Raw genomic sequence first — 9019 nt, 5'->3', positions numbered from 1 at the left:
CATATCATCCACATACAGCAATAAATAACAAAAGGATCCATCTGAAAACCGCTGGTGATACACGCAACTGTCATATGTGTTGACCCCCTAATGGGTTTTAATGAATACAAAACACTAGAGTATAATTCTCTTTATAATTAACAATTTACTTGAGCATTTCAGGTGTTTAACTAAGAATATTGTTAAGAATTGTCAAGGCATGTTTCCATATTTTTTAAGGATTTATTGAAGATTTTTTTGAGATGAAGAAAACAGATCAGAGACAGCCGAGACGTCTCCGGTTTATCCCAGAGACATCTCTGGCACGTAGAGGAAGAACTGGCATGTCCGGAGACGTCCCCGGCACCTGCCGAGGCGTCTCGCAGGGTCGGAGTTGACTCCCGACTTTTCGGAGTCGACTCTCTCAGAGACGGCAGAAAGGCTGATTTCAAGGGATGCGCGCGAGTCGTCTCCGAAGGACGCGGAGTCGTCCCCACGCCACAAACTTCCGGAGACGTCCCCAGATAGCGCGGAGCCGACTCTCTCAGGGATTCCAGAGGACTCGTTTTTTATTGAGAAAACTTCGGAGTCGTCCCCGACATCGCGGAGTCGTCCCCACTCATAAAGCATGAACATCCCGAGACATCCCCGTAAAGTGCCAAGCCGACTCTCTCAAAAAAACAGAAAAACAAGAAGTCGAGCTGTTCTTCTTCGGAGTCATCCCCAGAAAGCGCCAAGTCGACTCCAACATCGTCAAAAGAATTTTTATACAGCCTGTTGGGAACCCGTCCATGCCGCTGATATTTCAAAAAAAATTCAGATGGCAGCGGAATCGGCATAAGCGGGATCGACGTTCATCGCATGAACGTTGTTTCATGAATCATTCGTAGTTAGATAAGAATTAAAACTTTTTAAACCTTTAGGAAGATCAGATCTTCACCTTGTGCGGGTAGATGATCACCGCAAACTGATGTTCGTGGTCTAGGATGAAGGTTTGCTTGAAGCCGTTCAAGTGTCCGGCCTCTACGGGTATCCACACGAAGCAGTGATCCGATCAAAGCTCTCTTGTCTTCCCGGGGTGCTAGCTCCCTTGCAAAGACTTCTTTTGATGGCTGATTTCCTCTCTTTCAGTCAACCCTTGATTGTGCTTGAGAGGAGGAAGAAGAAGGATGAAGAAGAGGAAGAAGAAGAATCCCCACGCAGCCTTCTTTCTTTTCCCTGCGTTGGAAGGAAGAAGGGAGGAAGAGGATGCCGCCAACACCTTTGGCTTTTATCTTCCTTGCTTGCGGCTGAACCAAGAGGAGAGGAGAGGGAGGCGTACGGCAAGGAGGAAGAGGACTTCTTCTATGCCCTAGGTGCCGCCCACAAGTCCCTTTTTATAGACATGTGGAGCTCCTAACATTTAGGAGTTCTTGATGTCTTTCCTAAGAGGGGGCGCCGTCTCTTCTCCCTTCTCCACGTGAAAAGGAGAGGGGCTTATCCCCTTCCTCATGGTAAACCCTAATCCATATTAGGTAGGGATTGGAATGCCCTAATGTGGTCAAGCCCTCATCCAATTAGGCTTAGCCCAAGGGTGAACCAATTTGGATCCAATCTAGGTAAGTCCTAATCCAATTAGAACTTAAATCAATTTTGACTCAATTGAACTCTTCAATCCTAATCCAATTAGGAGTCTTATTGATTCATTAGATTAATAATTAATTGTGACTTAAGAAACCCTAATCCAAATTAGGACATATATAATTTTAGTCCTAATCCAATTAGGACTCTATTTGAATCCGAAGTCCTAATCCGATTAGGACTCTAGGAATCCTACTCCAAGTAGAAATCCAATTTTGATTCAAAACTCCTAATCTCATTAGGATTGCAGGAATCCTATTTCAAGTAGGAATCCCAGTCCTACTCCAACTAGGATTCCCAGTCCTAATCAAATTAGGACTCTAGGAATCCTACTCGAAGTAGGACTCTTGTTTCAAGTCCAATTAATTAATTCCCTTTGTTCCTTCTTTAACTGAACATCAATCAAATTGATTAGTTGTGATTCATAATCACTTTTCAACCATCGGATCGGTCAATACTTCTAGTGTGTGTGACCCCATAGGTTCTACTATGACTGGTAGTGAGATATATTGTGATCTCTATCACTATATCATCGAAAACTCCTTTCAATAGGTTGGAACGATTCCAACTCAACTCATTAGGGTTTATCGATCATCGAGATAATCCCTGTGAGTCCCACCATCCACCAGTGACACCAAGCAGCATGTAGTGGCAACCTAGTAGAATAGAAAGATGAACCTCTAGGTGCAGTTACCATGTGATACAGTCCTACTATCGTGGATCCCTACAAGACGGAGGTCATGGACAACTCGTCAAACCCCATCGTCTGTCATATGTCAAGATTTATTCGACTCGAGTTCTGTTGCCCAGAGATGGTCACCCAAGAGGGGGGTGAATTGGGTGTTTTAAAACTTTTTGACTAATTAAAACAAAACACACAAGTGTATGTGCAAAGGTGTAATTAAAGTTGCAACCACAGTCAAACGCAAACACACAAAGATTTATAGTGGTTCGGAGCTTCCACTGCTCCTACATCCACTCCCCAAACACCTTTGGGAATTTTTACTATAATCAGCGATTACAGTACGGTAGTTTTGCGAGTGCACTACCCAACTCGTTGTTTTATCCCGGGCTAACAACGAACCCTACAATCCCCCAATTTCACCTAGGCTTGGGACGCCTTTCCCTTGTTCCAAGTCCCTTGACTGGAACAAGCACAATAATGAAATGTTTTACAAAGATTTAAAAGCTCTTCATGAAGCAAATATAACAATGAGAAATATCAAAACCCGGAAGAACCCTTTTGCCGTTGGAAGCGTGGGTAATAGTGGCTCTTCCGATGTGGATCGCGTTGGCTTGAATATGAGCTTTGAATGCCGAGTGGGAGTGAGTAGTTGAGCACGAAATCAGATGGGAAAGCTTGGAAGCACTTGATTTCTTCTCTTGAAAGCACTAACTCCCTTGAACCTATTTCTCTTTCTTCTCTCTTGAATGATCTTGTGTTTTGGTTGGTGAGAAGTTGTTGAAAGGCACTTAAAAGCTCCCTTTTATAGCCCAAAAAGCAATAGATCCGTTAGACACAAAAATATGACCGTTTGAAATTCAAATTTACCTGTAAAAGTGTGTCAGTCGCGTCCCAGGCGCTCCGGAGACGTCTCTGCTTGAACGCGAGACGTCTCGGCTGTATAAAATTTCTTTTGACGTTGTTTGGAGTCGACTCGGCGCTTTACGGGGACGACTCCGAAGAAGAACTCCTTGACTTCTTGTTTTTCTGTTTTTCTGAGAGAGTCGGCTCGGTACTTTACGGGGACGTCTCGGGATGTTTGTGCTTTATGCATGGGGATGACTCCGCGACGTCGGGGATGACTCCGCTGTTTTATCAATGAAAAACACGTCCTCTGGAATCCCCTGAGAGAGTCGACTCCGCGCTCTTTGGGGACGACTCGAGAAGTTTGCTTTTTTACTCGTGGGGACGACTCCGCGTCCTTCGGAGATGACTCGTGCGCATCCCTTGAAATCGGCCTTTCTGCCGTCTCTGAGAGAGTCGACTCCGCAGAGTCGGGAGTCGACTCCGACCCTGCGAGACGCCTCGCCAGGTGCCGGGGACGTCTCCAGACGTGCCAATTCTTCCTGTTCGTGTCAGAGATATCTCTGGGACAACCCGGAGACGTCTCGGCTGCCCCTGATCTGTTTTCTTCAACTCAAAAATTTTTGAATAAATTCTTAAAAAATATGGAAACTTGCCTAGACATTTCTTAACAATATTCTTAATTAAACACCTGAAATCCTCAAATAAATTGTGAAGATAAAGGGAATTATACTCTAGTGTTTTGTATTCATCAAAATCCATTAGGAGGTCAACAATCTCCCCCTTTTTGATGATGACAAAACACTGAGTATATGCAAAATTCGAAATTTAAACATATACACAGTATTTGATCAGATGTACAAGTATTGTGTTTTGGTTAGAGCTAGATACAGTGTGCATAATTCAAAATAGTCAACTTTCAGTTCTATCCTTATGCATAAGTATTGATCTTAGTAGCTCTTGAGCAATTTTAGCATATCAACTGAATTTGAATCAAGTTAAGATGTAATTAATGAAATATTGATGCTAAAGACAATTGAAAGCTAAGTACTTTTTGACTCCCCCTTTCTTTTCCAGAAGGGCAATTATCTTAAAGCCAATATTCTTCAATTTTATCTTTTCTAATTCAACTTTTAAGTATGAGTGTAAATTTTGTATTTTGCATTCCATATATTTGTTCTATTTTCTATTCCATATATAGGTTCTACTCCATATACTCCATATATTGGTTCTACTCCCCCTTTTTGTCATCAACAATGAAGGGGACAAATTTTCCTTAGGTACCTAAAACACAATTCTTAGTAGAATTCAGCATATTACCATGAATCACTCAAGGATATTCAAGTTATGCTCCCTCTGTCCAAGTTATTTCTATTAATGAATTCAGCATTCATTTCACTCTCCCTTTGTTTTGAAATTCATTTCAGACTTTTTTTTTTTAAAAAAAATAGTTATCACAAGATGTGCTCCCCCTGTTTTATATGCATTGATAAGTTGTGTCAAATTTGAACACTTAAGGTATGTTATGAGATTTTTATGGCACATCATAGAATTACATACACAAATTTTGATTCCACAGAATTAGAAACATACACAAGATTTCAAAAGGAATTGTATGACATTCATATATCATTGCAATCATTTGAAGTCATTACAAGGTTAAAAAAAGAAATTATTACAAGTATTGATTCCTAATACAAAAGAAGTTTCAAAATGAGCTAAGGGTTTTACAAAAAGATGAACCCTAGATGTTTACAAAATGTCCTTTACCGGCGACGTTGCTCAATAGCCCTAGCCGCTGCCTCTATAAATGCATTTATTGAATCCAGTAGAGTTCTAAACTGATCTCCCTGAGATTGATGGAAGGCTGCCACTAATGCTTCGAACTCAAGACTTGCCCTTTCAATTCTTCCTTTAAGTTGGGCAGCCACGGTGCCCACATTGCCTCCAGGGCTCGTCAAATCTTGAAGACCATCTGATATGATCTTCAATTCAGCCTGTAGCTCCATTGACCTTAAAGTTTGGCTGGTACCCACATGAACCAATTCTGATGCTGTAGCTTCTATCTGAACTTTGATTTCCTTTAATTCTTGTAGGAGAGCTTCATGTGAGGTACGGATGGGGGCCAACTCAGCAGAGACTATCGATCTCATCTCTTCCCTCATCTGCTGTGTTGCCCAGAGATGGTCACCCAAGAGGGGGGTGAATTGGGTGTTTTAAAACTTTTCGCCTAATTAAAAATAAAACACACAAATATATGCACTAAAGTAAAGAAGGAGGAATGAGAAAGGTCAATCGCAAACACAAGGTTTTATAGTGGTTCGGAGCTTCCACTGCTCCTACATCCACTCCCCAAATCACCTTTGGGAATTTCCACTATAATCCAAGATTACAGTACGGTAGTTTTGCGAGTTCACTACCTAACTCGTTGTTTTACACCGGGCTCACAACAAACCCTAACACCCCCAATTTCACTTAGGCTTGGGACGCCTTTCCCTTGTTCCAAGTCCCTTGACTGGAACAAGCACCACAATGAAAGAGTTTACACAGAAAAGAAAAGCTCTAGAAAAGCAAATATGGCAATGATGAACAATAGAACCCGGAAGAATCTTTTTGCCGTTGGAAGCGTGGGAAATGGTGATTCTTCCGATGTGGATCGCGTAGATTTGAGTGTGAGCTTTGAATGCACGAGCGGAAGAGAGTGGTTGAGCTTGAAATCACTTGGGAAGCTTGAAAGCACTTGATTTCTTCACTTGAATGCACTCACTCTCTTGAACTTCTCTCTCTTGCTTCTCTCTTAAATGATCTAGCTTTTGGGTTGGTGAAAAGTTGTTTTGAAGCACTTAAGAGCTCCCTTTTATAGCCCAAAAAGCAAATATAGCCGTTAGAGATAAAGTAAAAGAGATTTGAAATTCAAACCAAACTTGTAAAAGTTGTCAGTCGCGTCCCAGGCGTTCCGGGGACGTCTCCGCTTCAACGAGAGACGTCTCGGCTACAAGATTTTACTTTTTACGTTGTCTGGGGTCGACTCGGCACTTTACGGGGACGACTCTGCTTGTTTGCACTTTTTGAATGGGGATGACTCCGCTGTCTCGGGGTCGACTCCGCTTCTTTATCTCCGAAAAACATGTCCTCTGGAATTCCCTGAGAGAGCCGACTCCGCTCTTTCAGGGGACGTCTTCGCTGCCTTATCACCGAAAAAATCATTCTCTGGAAAACTCTGAGAGAGCCGTCTCCGCTATCTTGGGGACGACTCTGCTTGCGGTGGGGACGTCTCGCGCATATCTCTTGAAAACTGCCTTTCTGCCGCCACTGAGAGAGTCGACTCCGCTACTGAGAGAGTCGACTCCGCTATCGTGGGGACGACTCGGCAGGTGCCGGGGACGTCTCCAAGTGTGCCAGTTCTTCCTGTTTGTGCCAGAGACGTCTCTGAGACTATCAGGAGACGTCTCGGCTGTCCCTGAACTTTTTCTTTTATCTCAAAAAATTCTTCAATAAATTCATAAAAATTATGGGAACTTGCCTAGACATTTCTTAACAATATTCTTAATAAAACACATGAATTTCTCAATTAAATTGTTAAGATAAATGGAATTATACTCTAGTGTTTTGTATTCATCAAAATCCATTAGGGGGTCAACAATCTCCCCCTTTTTGATGATGACAAAACACTGAGTATATGCAAAATTCGAAATTTAAACATATACACAGTATTTGCTCAGATGTACAGGTATAAAGATAATTGAAAGCTAAGTTCTTTTTGACTCTCCCTTTCTTTTCCAGAAGGGCAATTATCTTAAAGCCAATATTCTTCAATTTTATCTCTTCTAATTCAACTTTTAAGCATGAATTTTGTATTTTGCATTCCAATGTATCTATATTGGTTCTACTCCCCTTATCCATATTGGTTCTATGGTTCTACTCCCCCTTTTTGGAATTCATTTCAGACTCATCTTTTTGTTTAGTATAGTTATCACAAGATGTGCTCCCTCTGTTTTATATGCATTGTTTCTTTGTATCAAATTTGAACACTCAAGGTATGTGATAAGATTTTTATGGAACATCACAAACTCACATACACAATCACATACACAGAGTTAGAAATGTACACAGGGTTTCAAAAGAGATTGTATGTCATTCATATGTCATTGTAAACCTTTGAAGTCAGTACATAGTCAAAAGAAGAAATCATTACAAGTATTGATTTCTAATACAAAAAGTGTTTCAAAATAGCCTAGGGTTTACAAAAAGAAGATTCCTAGATGTTTACAAAGCGTCCCTTATCGGCGACGTTGCTCATAAATCCTACAAGCTGCATCTATAAAAGCATTGATTGAATCCATTAGGGTCTTAAATTGATCTCCCTGTGACTTGTGGAAGGCTGCCACAAGTGCTTCAAATTCTTCAGTTGCCATTTCAATCCTCCCTCTAAGTTGGGCAACTAAAGTGCCCACATTGCCTCCTGGGCTTGTCAACTCTTTGAGGCTCTTGGAAATGGTCTTCAAGCTGTCCTTGAGCTCTATTGATCTGAATTTTTGGGAGGCATCCACACCAATTATTTCATGTGTTGTGGCTTCAATTTGACTTCTAATGTCCTTCAGCTCTTGTAGAAGCACTTCATGTGAAGCTCTGAAGGGGGCCAACTCTGTAGAGATCATGGATCTCATCTCCTCTCTCATTTGTTGGCAAATGGCAGATGCTAGGGTGCGCATCTGATCTTCTGAAAGAAAGGAGGGCCCGCTAACTGGAGGAGGTGGTGGCATGGATGTGGAAGGTCCAGCTGAGCTGGAGGGTATATCAGGGATATCCAAGTGGCTTGGTGGAGGAGAGTGATGGTCAGACTCATGATGTGGGTTCTCGGGCTCTAGGATTTGGGCTTTTCTCTTTGGTACCTTCACCCACGACCCATCTATCTTATGAAATTCCATTCTTCTCATTGTGCCCTCATTATAATAGTCGGTGTTTCTCAAGGGCTTTGCAGGTTCATTTGTTGGAATGGGAACTTTGAAGTGTTTGAAAACTAAGGTAAAGATCATGCCGTAGGATAAACTAAACCTAGAATACCTATGACATAGGGCAATGTAGTTTAGCATAAGTCTAGGGAGGTTTAGGGGTATTCCTAGTAGGATATGGTGCATTATAACTAAATCTCGCTCCGAAACAAAATCGAAGCGACCGGTTTTGGAAAATAGGACCCGGTTGACAATACTTAAAAGAAGTCTCATCTCTGCATTTAGGTCCTGGGAATTGACAACATCAAGAGGGCCGCAGTCCTCTCTTCCTAAAAGTAGATTTAGGGCTGATTCCCTTTGGGAATGTGAGGTTGGAGCCTCACCGTCCTTAGGGATTTGTAAGACAGTGGATAGGACATCTTCATTGACTTCTACTAATGTCCCCCGGACATATGCAGTGTACCCTTGGTCCCCTAAGGCCATATTGCTAAAAAGTTCTCTAACTAGGCCGGGGTAGGTCGAGGTATTTAGGGTACAAAGGTGCTCCCACCCTTGGGCTCGGAGTCTCTCTCCAATAGAGAACCCCTCATGATCTAAAAATGAGAAATCTATGTACCTTCCGATCGTGACTGTGCGATTTGCACAGAAAATAGTCGTGGTTGGCGGAGCAACCGGAGGAGACGGCGGGGAATGTTCTTCCCTCCGTTCCTCATCGTCGGCCGCTGCCCTAGGTCGCCTTCCACGGGTTGTCCTAGCTCTTTTGGGTGCCATGATTGGAAATCCTAAGAAAAAGTGGAGAAGGAGGCTAGGGTTTGTGATGGAGAACAAATGGAGGCTAGGGTTTTCGTTTTTGGTCGGGGATGAGAGAAGATAGCTCGGGTCGGCTCGAGCTGTTTCACTTATTTTAAAAACCCTAGTTCGGTCCCCGAGACGTTTCCGC

The sequence above is a fragment of the Phoenix dactylifera genome, chromosome 7 (assembly GCF_051530095.1).
Source record: "Phoenix dactylifera cultivar Ajwa chromosome 7, Ajwa_hap1_PhDact_Kaust_v1.1, whole genome shotgun sequence".
NCBI lineage: Eukaryota > Viridiplantae > Streptophyta > Magnoliopsida > Arecales > Arecaceae > Phoenix > Phoenix dactylifera.
This window is presented reverse-complemented; position numbering follows the sequence as displayed.